Here is a 15,076-nt window from a genome sequence, read left to right on the forward strand (position 1 = left end):
AAGGTACTACTACGCTACCCAAAGACATGAGAAAAACTGCACCAAAGCACAACGAAAACTCATTTTAATCGGTTCAAATGGAAGATAATCCATCAAAGACTAATTTAATCGAAGTAAAAGTAAGTTTAAACGGTTAAAAAGAGATAAAACGCTGCTACGACTGTCGCGGTCATACAAATTTGATACAACAAAATTAATGCAGTACAGGACTAGGAAGTGACTCCTAGGTCGTCTCTCAAGGACCAATTTTGGTGGTTTAGTCTCAGATTTTTTTACACGAAGTGGGGGGGTTTGTGATGTTTTTGTTTGCGGTAATAAATTAAACTGGAATTTAAATACAATAACTGAATTTAACAACACTGAAGCAAATTTTAAAAATAGTAAAATCAAAAAGTAAAAGACGGTAAAAACGGAAAGCGGTAAATTTGAGAAACGGTAAAATTAAACGACTCAAAAAGTAATAAGCGGTAAAATAAAAGAGACGATAAAATTAAAAGCACTTGACTCAAAATAAAATTTATCGAAGATTCAATTCTTAAATTAAAATTCATCACTTGAAATAAAATGAAAATGAAATGATCAAAGTGTGAAATGCACGCTTCAGAAATAAAATTCAAGTACTGATGAAAATAGAACTGGATGATGAAAATAGAACTGGAAAAGAAGGAAGAGGCGTGACTTCTCCTAAACTAATTCTACTATAACACCAAAATCTACTCCTAAATCTAATACTCCAATCTGCTGCTGCTCTTCATCTTTTATAGCCACTTCTCTTTTTGTTGCAACCTCCCGTGACTTCTCCATTTCAGCCAATTTTTCCACCCATATTAATAAAACATTCTTTCATTTTGTCTATACCAAAAATAAAGTGGGCCCCTAATCCTTGTCTTCTTGTTTCAGCTTGCTGGAACGTCCCAAGTGTGGGCTGCTGGACTCTCACGGCCTCCTCCTCTTGGTGTGGTTGAAGCTGGACACTACACCTCCATTCTTTGCTCGGACCAGCTGCTGTGTGCTTCATCCGTTTCCAACTCTGATCAGCTACTACCAAGCCATTGACCGTGAGCAACTGCACAGCCTCCAGATCAACTCCCGTGAACAACTTGTGCTTCAACCGAGAGGTCCTTCTTGCATCTCCTTGCTGGATTTGCACACATAAACCAATAATGAAGGTGGTGGCTGCTGCATTTTCTCCTCTCTACTTTTCTGGATAAGGCCGTGAGCTTTCTGGAGACAAGACCAAGGTGCAGCTCATCCATGCTTCTTCATTTTATTTCTCTCAACATCTCCTTCTCCCTTTCTCTTCAAGCTTGCTGCTGTGCACGTGGAGGCTGCTTGTAGTTTGCTGGACGTTTGATGGCTGCTGCTGCTGGTGGACGTGCTTCCATCATCAATCACCATGGTGCTCTCCAAAGCTGCTGGACCGACAAGACCAATCCTTCTTCCCTTGCTGGATGTATGAAAATGGACGTGGTTCTCTTCTGGCGTGTGGCTGCTGCACACTTTCTCCATCATCTCTGGACAGGCTGCTGTACGTGCAAGTGTGGGCAGCTGCACCTCCATTTTCTCCCTTCGATGGGTTGCTGGACCAGCTACACTACTGTATGTAGCAGCTGCTTTGGTGATCTTTAGCTGGCCGTGCATCACGCTTCATTCTTCTCCCTCTCGGTGATGGCTACTACTGGACGGGAGTCTTCTTCTCTTTCAGCAGCCACCGTGAAGTGCTCAACCAAGTTGATGCCCCTTCCGTCTCCATCTTCTCCCAGCTTCCAAATCAGTATCCGTGAACTTCCAATAATTGGTGGCTCCCATTCTTATTCTAGGAATAATGGATGTGCATAAGTGTGGGACCGTGTTCTCTTTACACTTCAACAAGTATTTATCAGCATTTTACAGTTCCGACCGTGAATGTGACCCAAATGGTGGCCCCCTCATTCAAAAAGATGTTTTTGCTGAATGCTTTCACTAAAATAACTTGTCCATGGGTTTAGGATATGTAACCGTGACATGGCAAGGGAATAGCAACTTCCCAACGTAAATTTCCACCAAATTTGATCCCTTATTTGACTCCAATTGCTCTTTTGTTTTGTCCTTTTGCAAGATTTTTCATTTGAAAGAAATGAGTTGCAGATGTAATTGCCGTGAGCTTCTAAAGGTGGACATCAACTTTGCCAAATGCTTGCCAAAACCGTGGCTGCACTTAGAACTTCCCTTTGCCAAAATTAATTTTCCAAACATGAATGCTTTCTATTTTTTTAAAAAAAATCAAATTCCCTTTTTGTGATGGTTGAAATAGCTGTGTGTTGTACTGATGCCAAACAATGTTTTCTTAAATAATTTTTTTCTTCCAAATGTCCTAAAATATTATCCAGAATTTTCCCTGCACTCAATAATATAAATAATTAGTTTCAGATAATTCAAATTAATTAAAATAAGAATTTCTGATCGAATTAAGCTCAATTCAGTAAAATGGGAAAATACTAGACAATTAAGCACAATTTCCTGATTAAATCTAGCACAATAAACTAAGTGCAGTGAAGAAAATAATGATTCATCAAAATAGACCACACTTAGTCTTTTGCACTCCTGGGCAAAATTAAGACGCAAATCAGGGAATGGTTCAAAGGACTTTGGGAATAATGACACAAACTCAGCAGACAGAAAAATAAAAACTCGCAAGAAAGCAAACAGAATTTTACACAGTTCTCAAGAATTCTAGACAAATAAAAGAAGTAGACAATATCCAACACATAGTCAAGAAAAGCACATACTTACAGAAATCATCCAAGCAATTCAATACATAGCAAAATGATTAATCAGCTTAAGAGGTGATTTAAAAATAACAAAATCTCACAGATGCACTCACAGTGTTTCTCTCAAGTGTCTAGGGTAAATAATAATATCAGCTCGATGTACTCAAGAAAACAAACACAAGTAGACTTGGCAAGCTTCTAATTATCAATACTTAAATCATATGCATGTTCAGATCAAAAGGTCTTTACTGGGTTGTAATGGGGCCAAGGACAGGGGAGGATAAATTTGGATAAGTAGCTATAGCTCAGAAGAAATAGAGGTGCACTAGGGAAAAAATGTAAACACAGTGAAATCTCACCCAAACCTCTAATTCAATCCTCTTCTCGACTCCATTATTCACAAAATTATTTTTCAATTTTTTTCTCTTTTTCTCATCATTTTTTTTATCCTGTCTTTTTTTTTATTTTTTATTTTTTTATCACACAACAGGATATAAATTTTCATTTCAAAACATGATGAGGAACCAACTAGCCAATTCATCAGAATTCCCAAGGAGACCACACTTATTCACAAAATACTCTTATAGCTCCAGACCTTCCTAAGGTTAAGGTAATCATTTGTTTTTCACTTAGGATCAGTGTATGAGCTTTAAACAAAGAAATGAATACAATATAGGTTCAAAAGGGGTATCAAAGGATAATAACAAGGTAGGCTTATTTGGCTAAAGAGGCTCAAGAACAAAAATGCCTTTATCACTTCCAAAAATGCATATAAATCAAGTATATCAAAAAGAATCAAGCCAAGGCATATGTGCAAGCAATCAAGAGACATATCACACACAAGAAAGAAAATTAAGTGGCTCAAATCTCACATAGGGTATTCGTCACAATCAAATCAACCTCTCAAACGTATAATCATCTTTCCAAGCAAAGAAAAAGCAGGGATTTTAAACCATAAGTATTAATGAAGTGGAGGAAAAATCTACAACTTTAGACATTATCCAGAAATCAAGAGAAAAATGTAAAATTTATTGCACTCAAGACACACTAAAACAACTTAAAACAGAAAAAATTTAACACTCAAAAACAAAAAATTTAACACACAAAAATACATACTAAAAGAAACTAACAGAAGAATTTCTCCCCAGTAGACCACACTTAAATCACACAATGTCCTCAGTGTGTCACAATCATCAGATTATCAATTTCAAAGCAGTCAAATAATATAGACAAGTGCAATAAAAAGTAGGAAAAAAAAATGGGAAGAAATTTTCAGAAACATCCATCAGTAGATGTTATCATTGACATCCATCAGCAGATGTCTAAATCACCTAGCACCCATCAGTAGATGCTAATAATAATTTTTTTTTTTTTTGAAAAAGGATACCGGTACTGTGACAACAGTCTCGGTGACAAAGACCGGAACTGTTGCTACAGTGGCAGAATTTTGGCTATTAATAGGCCAACTTCGGCTCCCGAGCGGCATTTCTGACTGCCCTGCTCTCTCTCTCTACTTCTCACTTCTCTCTTCTCTCTCTACACTCTCCCCTCTCTCCCGAGCGTCTGGATCTGCGCGGAGCCTCTGCCACCACGCCTTCTGAAGAATCTGAGATCCGTGAGGAGCCTCTGCCTCAGCGTGCCTTCGGAGCTTCTGAGATCTGCGTCAAGCTGCTGTAAGTCCTACTACTCCGGGTAAGTTCTCTGCACCTTAGATCTCTATTTCTTCCTTTTCTGCTTCTCTTAAGTTTCCAGATCTTTCCCTTTCTGTATTTCCTTTATTTTTCATCTCTGCCCTGCTCTCTTTACTTTTCTCTGCTTGTTCTTTTTCCCTCTCCCTTGTCCTGCTTTCCTGTTATTTATTTTTTTTTTACTGCTTTTCCATTTTTTTCTTCTCTGACCTCTTGTCTGCTCTCCCTCTTTTCCATTTTCCTGCTTTCCTTTATTTTTATTCTTCTGCCGATTATTATTTGTCCTCTCTCCCTGCCCCCTTTTCCTGCCTTATTTTTTTTTTTTAAAAGAAAAACACATAAAACACAACTGTCAAAAAAAAAAAAACTTAAGGGGTATATCGGCTGGAAACCAGACGTTAATCTCCCTTCGATTGAAGGTATGGCAGAGACAATCGGGTAGAACAACGCCACGTACCCCACTAAAAATAAATAAATAAATAAATAAAACACAGAAACAGAATATACATGAACAATATGGACAAGGACAACTGGACGTAGATCCGTTTAAGACCCTTTTGCAAGGACCGTGAAACAGATCTGAGACCAAAAACAGAAACAATCAAGGACAGACAGGACAAAGTAAACAAGAAATAATAAAGAAAACACAGAACTAAGAATCTAATGTTTTTTATGCTTTTTATTTTTCTGTTTTTTTTTTTTATTTATTTTTTATTGTTTTGTTTTTTTTTTTTTGTTTTTTTTTTATATATATTTTTTTATTTAGAAAATATGATGAGTGAGATGGAAATCGAGAGATACACGAGTCAGCGGTGGCGCCCAACAGATGATCAGGTCAAGATGATGACCAACATCTTCAACTATGGGGTCACTCATCCAAGCCGAGCGCAAGTCGTCGAGATCACATCTCGACTAAGGACCTACGGAGATGCCAGCGAATACAACGTGCACTGCTGGTTCAACAATCACGGTAATCGGGTCAGGCGCTGGCAAGCGGAGATAGACCCCACTGGCACTCAGTTTTCACAACTGCCGCTATACATGTACGGTAAGAGCTCTCATCAGATCTCACTTTTTATTGAAATATTTTTTTTTTTTTTTATTATTAACACAATTTTTTTTTTGTTGGAAGAAAATGGCTGGGTGGTAATGAGGGCACCGAGGCTGTTGGACCTCTTCCCCATTCCCATCATAATCGACCCAGAAACAGAGATTCCTCCGCCTCCGCTCGTGACTTTTCGTACCAGAGCTCCCTCAACAGAGCTCTCCCTTAGACCACCACAACCAGCTCGAGAGTTCTTTCGATTTTAATGTTTTTTTTTTTTTTTTTTTTTTATTATTAAGTTTTTGCTGGCCGAGTGTGGCCAGAATAAAGGCTGTAATATGAACACTTATTTTTTTTATGTTTTTATGTTTTTATGTTTTTTTTTTATTATATGGCTTGTAATATTAACGATCAGAAATGATCGACCCCCGAACATCTTTTTATTAAGTTTTTATGCATTTTATATTTATTATCAATGTAAGACAGAATGCTTTCGGTGTAAGGTTTTTTCAATAAATGCACTCAAATGAATATCTCTGCTCAAACTACACCTCTCTGCCATTACATGTTAATACTGCACTTGCGTTGTTTTTTTTTTTTTTTTTTTTTTTTTTAACAAAAACTAAATAAATAAATAAAACAGAACACAAATTAACAAAACAAAAGACCTAATATCGAACACAAAAAATCAAAGCACACAAAACGTAATGTCAAAAACAGCAGACAAAAAAAACATATTTACAATACATACATTAACAAAATAACACACCTTAAAGAGAACACACAAATTTTTTTATTTTTTTATTTTATTTTATTTATTTATTATTTTTTTATTTTATTTTATTTTATTTTTTTTTAAACAAAAAAAAAATATCATAAACTAAGAAAATCAGAATTCTCCCCTAATTCGCAAACCAAGAAAATTAAGGGAAGAATGAACAGGAAAACTCCCCTGGTTATGGTGGCAGTTGCCAAACTTGGACAAGCAGGGAGATGTTCTTCGCCTCAGGATCCAGCAAAGAAAATTTGGGGAAGAACTGCTTCATCAATATTTTTCTCTTAGCAATTTGTTTCAGCAGTATCTCTCCTTCCACTAGCATTTGTTTAGTGTGTGACACCGGAATAGCTATCTCTGGCTCGCTCAAAGAAGTAGCAGTATACTCTTCTTCATCAATCATTAATTTCTTAATGTCAGCATCTGCATTTTCTTTTAACTCTGCATCCTTATCATCAAACTCACAATTAATATCACCTGTTATAAACTTAGAGTTTGGCTGTAATGCATAACCAATTTCAGCACAAATGGAGCAAGAACCAGATTCACAGTCACATTCAAAATTTTCAGAAAACTGTGTTAAATCAAAGTTTAGTCCTAACTCCATAAAGTCATTAGATTGCACAGTTTCTCTTTCAAAATCAATATTGACGCGACTTTTACCAATGGGTTCAATGGATGACACTGATTTAAAAATTTTAGATTGGTCAGTCGAATTTGTATCAATATCAGTCATAAACCCTATAGAATCAATGTGCGTCAAATCACATGCATTTGAATGTGTAGGCAAATCAGGTAAAATTGGAATCTCAGGTTCAGAATAAACCTGTTTTTGCTCACTGAGAAATTTCTTACCAAACTCCAAGTTATCAGCCGCATCCTCAGGGCTATCAGTGTCAGAATCCAGAACAAGCTGCTCAGGTTCTTCCTTTGCTACCTCAATTGGACTTTCACCAGCCAGCTTGCAAAGCAACTTCCTCGCTTCTGTTGGGGTTATATCCATCCAACATCCACCAATAGCTGCATCCACAAGTATCCTTTGATTGTCCAGGAGCCCTTCATAAAAATAAGTCAAGAGCAAATGCTCTGGAATTTGGTGGTTTGGACAAGTTGTGCAGAGCCTGTTAAACCTCTCCCAATAATCTGCCAGGCTTTCTTCTTGAAACTGCTCAATGGCAGTGATCTTCATCCTAATACTGGTCACCTTTGCTGCTGGAAAGAACTTGTCGAAGAATTTTTGTTGTGTTTCCTGCCAACTATTAAAAGGATACTGGTATATGAACCAGTCTCTTGCTTCATCTTGAAGGGACATGGGAAACATTTTTATCAACACTGTTTCCTTTGAAACACCAGCAGGCCTCATAGACAAACACACCAAGCTAAACTCCTTGAGGTGCCTGTATGGATCTTCATGTGCCAACCCAAGGAATTTGGGAAGACACTTGACTAAATCATACATCCAGTCTTGAGAATCTGTCATTTTCTCTATTCTAGTTCAAAACCTATCTCAGACCTGGACTTTCACTTCAAGCAAGGATTATAAAAAATATACAGAAGCATAACATGGAGTAAAACAAGTATTTACATCAATTGAAACTTCCAAAAACAATCACTAAACAAAACACAACACATTTATACATGCTACAGGCACACACAAAACAGAACATAAATATTTTTTTTTAAATTTTTTTTTAAATTAACATACATAATACAAAACACAACACAATAAAAATATAAAAGACAAAACATATATTACAACCACGTAATAAAACAAAAACAGTAAAAATCAAAAACAAGAACCTGGACTGAAGTGACAACGCCGCCAAAATTTGCTGAAGGTGTCGTTGTCGCCTACAAAAATATACAAGACAAAACACACAAAACAAACATATTAACAAAACAAAAATTTACACAACAAAAATCTAAAACCAAACCTCCATTGGTCCCCGGCAGCGGCGCCAAAATTTGCTACGACTGTCGCGGTCATACAAATTTGATACAACAAAATTAATGCAGTACAGGACTAGGAAGTGACTCCTAGGTCGTCTCTCAAGGACCAATTTTGGTGGTTTAGTCTCAGATTTTTTTACACGAAGTGGGGGGGTTTGTGATGTTTTTGTTTGCGGTAATAAATTAAACTGGAATTTAAATACAATAACTGAATTTAACAACACTGAAGCAAATTTTAAAAATAGTAAAATCAAAAAGTAAAAGACGGTAAAAACGGAAAGCGGTAAATTTGAGAAACGGTAAAATTAAACGACTCAAAAAGTAATAAGCGGTAAAATAAAAGAGACGATAAAATTAAAAGCACTTGACTCAAAATAAAATTTATCGAAGATTCAATTCTTAAATTAAAATTCATCACTTGAAATAAAATGAAAATGAAATGATCAAAATGTGAAATGCACGCTTCAGAAATAAAATTCAAGTACTGATGAAAATAGAACTGGATGATGAAAATAGAACTGGAAAAGAAGGAAGAGGCGTGACTTCTCCTAAACTAATTCTACTATAACACCAAAATCTACTCCTAAATCTAATACTCCAATCTGCTGCTGCTCTTCATCTTTTATAGCCACTTCTCTTTTTGTTGCAACCTCCCGTGACTTCTCCATTTCAGCCAATTTTTCCACCCATATTAATAAAACATTCTTTCATTTTGTCTATACCAAAAATAAAGTGGGCCCCTAATCCTTGTCTTCTTGTTTCAGCTTGCTGGAACGTCCCAAGTGTGGGCTGCTGGACTCTCACGGCCTCCTCCTCTTGGTGTGGTTGAAGCTGGACACTACACCTCCATTCTTTGCTCGGACCAGCTGCTGTGTGCTTCATCCGTTTCCAACTCTGATCAGCTACTACCAAGCCATTGACCGTGAGCAACTGCACAGCCTCCAGATCAACTCCCGTGAACAACTTGTGCTTCAACCGAGAGGTCCTTCTTGCATCTCCTTGCTGGATTTGCACACATAAACCAATAATGAAGGTGGTGGCTGCTGCATTTTCTCCTCTCTACTTTTCTGGATAAGGCCGTGAGCTTTCTGGAGACAAGACCAAGGTGCAGCTCATCCATGCTTCTTCATTTTATTTCTCTCAACATCTCCTTCTCCCTTTCTCTTCAAGCTTGCTGCTGTGCACGTGGAGGCTGCTTGTAGTTTGCTGGACGTTTGATGGCTGCTGCTGCTGGTGGACGTGCTTCCATCATCAATCACCATGGTGCTCTCCAAAGCTGCTGGACCGACAAGACCAATCCTTCTTCCCTTGCTGGATGTATGAAAATGGACGTGGTTCTCTTCTGGCGTGTGGCTGCTGCACACTTTCTCCATCATCTCTGGACAGGCTGCTGTACGTGCAAGTGTGGGCAGCTGCACCTCCATTTTCTCCCTTCGATGGGTTGCTGGACCAGCTACACTACTGTATGTAGCAGCTGCTTTGGTGATCTTTAGCTGGCCGTGCATCACGCTTCATTCTTCTCCCTCTCGGTGATGGCTACTACTGGACGGGAGTCTTCTTCTCTTTCAGCAGCCACCGTGAAGTGCTCAACCAAGTTGATGCCCCTTCCGTCTCCATCTTCTCCCAGCTTCCAAATCAGTATCCGTGAACTTCCAATAATTGGTGGCTCCCATTCTTATTCTAGGAATAATGGATGTGCATAAGTGTGGGACCGTGTTCTCTTTACACTTCAACAAGTATTTATCAGCATTTTACAGTTCCGACCGTGAATGTGACCCAAATGGTGGCCCCCTCATTCAAAAAGATGTTTTTGCTGAATGCTTTCACTAAAATAACTTGTCCATGGGTTTAGGATATGTAACCGTGACATGGCAAGGGAATAGCAACTTCCCAACGTAAATTTCCACCAAATTTGATCCCTTATTTGACTCCAATTGCTCTTTTGTTTTGTCCTTTTGCAAGATTTTTCATTTGAAAGAAATGAGTTGCAGATGTAATTGCCGTGAGCTTCTAAAGGTGGACATCAACTTTGCCAAATGCTTGCCAAAACCGTGGCTGCACTTAGAACTTCCCTTTGCCAAAATTAATTTTCCAAACATGAATGCTTTCTATTTTTTTAAAAAAAATCAAATTCCCTTTTTGTGATGGTTGAAATAGCTGTGTGTTGTACTGATGCCAAACAATGTTTTCTTAAATAATTTTTTTCTTCCAAATGTCCTAAAATATTATCCAGAATTTTCCCTGCACTCAATAATATAAATAATTAGTTTCAGATAATTCAAATTAATTAAAATAAGAATTTCTGATCGAATTAAGCTCAATTCAGTAAAATGGGAAAATACTAGACAATTAAGCACAATTTCCTGATTAAATCTAGCACAATAAACTAAGTGCAGTGAAGAAAATAATGATTCATCAAACGCACTTAGAAATGCAATGTCGTAGAGAGAAAAAGGCGAGGAGGAAGATGATGAAGTGCGCGTAACCGCGGGTTCGTGATTTCATATATTTAACAGGAATCAAGACGTCGGTGCCCCAGTGCCCGACGTCTATTCGCGACTAGACGTCGGGGACCTCAATAATGTGACGTCCATTTGATTTAAAGATTAATATTCGCGGTGTATATAGACGTTGGATGTAAGGGGAGCCGACGTCCACAACAAGTTTTCACCTACCCTGTCAGGCCATTTAGGCGTCGGATGTAAGGGGGACTGACGTCTCAATGATTCTCTAGATGTTGGTGTGGTGGGATCCGACGTCTAAATGACGAAAAAAAATGACTTTTCCCATTCTAGCGCTCCCCTTTTGGTGTCTAATTGTACGAACTGACGTGGTTTAAAGTATAGACGTCGGACCCCCATGAACCGACGTCGCCAAGGCCAACTTATTTACCAAAATGTCACCGGTCAATCTTTTACATTGGATATTGTGGGATCCGACATCTAAGGGATGACGTTAAAGGCCATTTCTGCTCTAGTGCATCTTCCTCCATCATTTTCATAATTCCAATCCATTTTTGTGTTCTAGATGTATAAGAGTAGCTAAACTCGATTTCATTAGGTTGGATGTAATGTACCTAAACTCTTTGTAGTTCTTTCTATGCAATATAATATCTTTCATATTACTTGTGTTCTATCCCTTTTATTCACTTGCATATCTATGCTATTTTGGTGGTGTCTAATCATTGAAAAATGCTTTGGAACCTAAACCTGAATAGAACAACCAAGTGGCTTGACTGTAGACATAGACCAAGGCTCTTGGTCATTCTAGACACCTTTTCTTAATGTAAATATTGTGTTTGAATATCTAAGGGATTAATATTTTCACATAAAGATTTAGAACTTGTCTTTAAGGAATTAGGGCTTGTATACTTGTCATGTGAATACTTGAATATGTTAGAGATATATTATGTGGATGAGTGGATAAAATTTGGATCATGAAGTCCAACTTCGATGAATCTTTACTCGTATCACTTTATAATCTTTATATTTAGTAATTTTATGTGTTTGGAACTCATTTGAACCAATCACTATTTATTTACATTGCCTAAACTAGTAAGTAATTATTTAAACAAACACAGATCCCATGGGAGACGATACTTGAACTTACAAACTTGAACAATTTGGTGCACTTGTCAAGGAGTTAATAATTGTATTTCGGAAAAATTGTTTGACAAATTCGATGTAGCCAACTTGCTCTTGTTAGAATTGGTAAAATAAGATTTTATCCAATAAAAATCAATGAAGGAGAGAAGATTAAGAAAAACAACAAATTAAGTAGAAAATAAGTTAATATATAAAAAAAAGAAATAGATAACAAAAGGTGTAAAGGAAAAAACAAATTAAGAAGAAATTTCAACATAAAGAAGAAATAAAGAAAGAGAGAGAAAAGTGATATTGTAATTTTTATTTTTTATCAATAATATTGTTACTATGAGGTGAGATATGACCGGGTATTACTACGTGCTGAGTTGAATGAACCAATCAGCAGGGTATAGAAGAAGACTTCGCAGACGTTCGGTCACGACATCAGTTGATCAAAGTTAAAGTGCAATCAATACGGTAACTGCTATTGATGATTGATTAAGGTTGACATTAATGACCATTAAGAGGTAAATTAATTGGTCAGATTCTTTTAAACTTTTTAAATAGAGGTTTAATTTTGAGGTAATTGACATTTTTTTTCATAATTGAATTACTTTAGACCTCCAGTCACCCAGAACACCGAGGAAGCGAACGCTTGCTACGCAGGAATCATTCTCATCCCATTTTAGCAAAAACAAATATAATTGGAGTATAATTTAAATAGTTTTGTTTTGAATGTTATTATTTCACATTTATATTTTCTCTTACAAATCTGATTAAGAGAAATTCTGCAAAATTTTCCAACAGTTTCTACAGTTGTGGAACAATCAACTCTCTTTATTTGTAGGAAACCACAACTTGTAACTCAACCTTAACAAAAAAAACTAGACCATTTTAAGGATGAAGATCACGTTTGTTGTAACAAACCTACACAACAACATGAATTTTGTTTCATAGTCATGGTTGAAATTGAAGGAGGCATTCGAGGAAAGAATAAAGCATGAATAGAGGGTTGGATTGTTGCAGTACCGATATCGTGCAACCTCAACGCAACACTTTTGCAATACCGATTTCACAACACCTTTCAATATACTTTTCACTTCCTCTTTTACTTTATAAGTACAAAATTTTACTTTTTTTATGACTATTTAATCTTACATAGTGTCAAATGATATCAAATAACATTTTTCTCAAATCAAACTATCATATCTAAAATAGTAAAAGTTATCTCTTGTTCATAAAGTACATACAAAGTTATCTCTTGTTCGAGCACTTTCTTTGTAGGATAATATTCATCATACCTAGCTTGGAAATGTACATGATAAAAATTCCATGATCAAGAGCTTTGATAAAACCATTTGTTGATTAATCAACTCTCTTTAAAGGAAGAAGACGGAACAAACTACTCTATTTGAGGATATGAACTCGTGCTATGCTTTTTAGATTTCTGATATTAGAGAAAAACCAAGGTAAATACAACAGTCAATGATTCAAGGTTGATTATTCAGGTAATCGCTAAAACCTAGCAATTGCAATGCATAGTTGGAAGGAAAAAAGTATTAACAATATGTATATCATTTTTTTTCTTGCTAATTAAAGACTCATCAGTAGCAGCATTAATTTGGTTGATTTTATTTTTAACAGATTGAAGGATTAATTTGGTTGAGTATTCAAGTAAGAATTTCATAACTTAATTAATTTCAACCTAATGCCATTGAGAATCATTTTTGTTTGACACATGCCAAGAAACATTTCTTTCTCCCAGATGATTAACAACATTCTTCCCAAAGAAAGTGTAATAATAATAATAATAATAATAATAATAATAATAATAATAATAATAATAATAATAATAATAATAATAATAATAATAATAATAATAATAATAATAAACTCTTCTTTCTCCTTTGTTTATCGAATTTATTTCCCTTGAAAAATCTTTCCCTTGAATCTTTGCATAATTCTTGTGCATTGTCAATTTATACGGTGTCTCTGGGCAGTGTCAAAATTATCCATGATATATATTACTTCGTTTTTGACCATCATGCTAAGAACAAGACAGTAAAAAGAGAGAAAAATAAAAAAAAGAAAAATAAATGACACAAAAATTTGTAATTCAGCATAAAATGTTATGTCTATGTTTACAACTATACTAGAAAATACTTTTATTTCATTGTGTATTTCAAATTTTACAAAGAATTGTGTATATAAAAAAATGGAAACCAACCTCTTATAATATTAAGCGATACATAACTAAATTAAGGTCTGTGATACTAATGTATCAAACATAAAATTATCTTGTGTCAGTTTTGTATCGTTGTCATCGATAAAAGAACACGTTCATTTATTCATGAGGGATAATTTGTTCCGTTTAGACGAGGAGCAAGAAGAATTAGTAGGATTCTCACTTGAATGTAAGTAAGAACTTGAAGGGTTTTGTGAAAGATCAATGTTCCCATTGTTCATGGAAAAAAAAAACTACGAACAACTGAGCACAAAGATAGAGCAAGAAGAAGGAGAAGAAGGCACAACGGAAAAAAGGAGCAGGATCAACATGCTGATACCATATTGAGAATTCATACCTTCGTGGAAATGAAAGAACGAAGACAAACACAAAAGGAAGTAGACGAAAAAGCTAACATATATACACAAAACAAACTATCAGACACAAAGGCCTATCATACACAAAAACAAACTATGAGACGCAAAGGTCTATCAGACACAAAAGCAAAAGATCACTATTGTTCATAAAATACATGCAAGATAAGATATAAATACAAGCAGAATAATAACGAAACTGATGAGTTATTCGACCTTAAGAAGTCCAATACTAAATACTCAATACCAGGCAGATCATAAGCAATGAGTTTCAACATCATGCAACAAGGTACGTAATAAGTTTTGGATATATGTCAACAAATGGGTATAATTGTTGAGAGCTTAATCAAATAGGACATAAAGCTATTTGTATGATTCAACTTCACCAACCAACCATCCCCTGAACAATTACCGAAAAATCTTGGAAAGTAAAATCAGGTTCTCTCACTGTTGATCTCCCTGCACCTACATATCTCTGGATAAGGTAAATCATGAGCAACATCATAAAACAAACAATGAGAGAAAGCGCAAAAGCCGCTGTAGTAGTAAACCAGAGGAGAGGAAGTTTGAAAACGCCGCAAGTCACACCAACCCCTGATAACGTGCCGAACAACTTAAAAATATAGTGAAGTGATTCAGAAATCAATATTAGCATGATAGAAATCTGATACGCTGGTTGCAGTGGC

The sequence above is a fragment of the Vigna angularis genome, chromosome 2 (assembly GCF_016808095.1).
Source record: "Vigna angularis cultivar LongXiaoDou No.4 chromosome 2, ASM1680809v1, whole genome shotgun sequence".
In the NCBI taxonomy this organism is placed as follows: domain Eukaryota; kingdom Viridiplantae; phylum Streptophyta; class Magnoliopsida; order Fabales; family Fabaceae; genus Vigna; species Vigna angularis.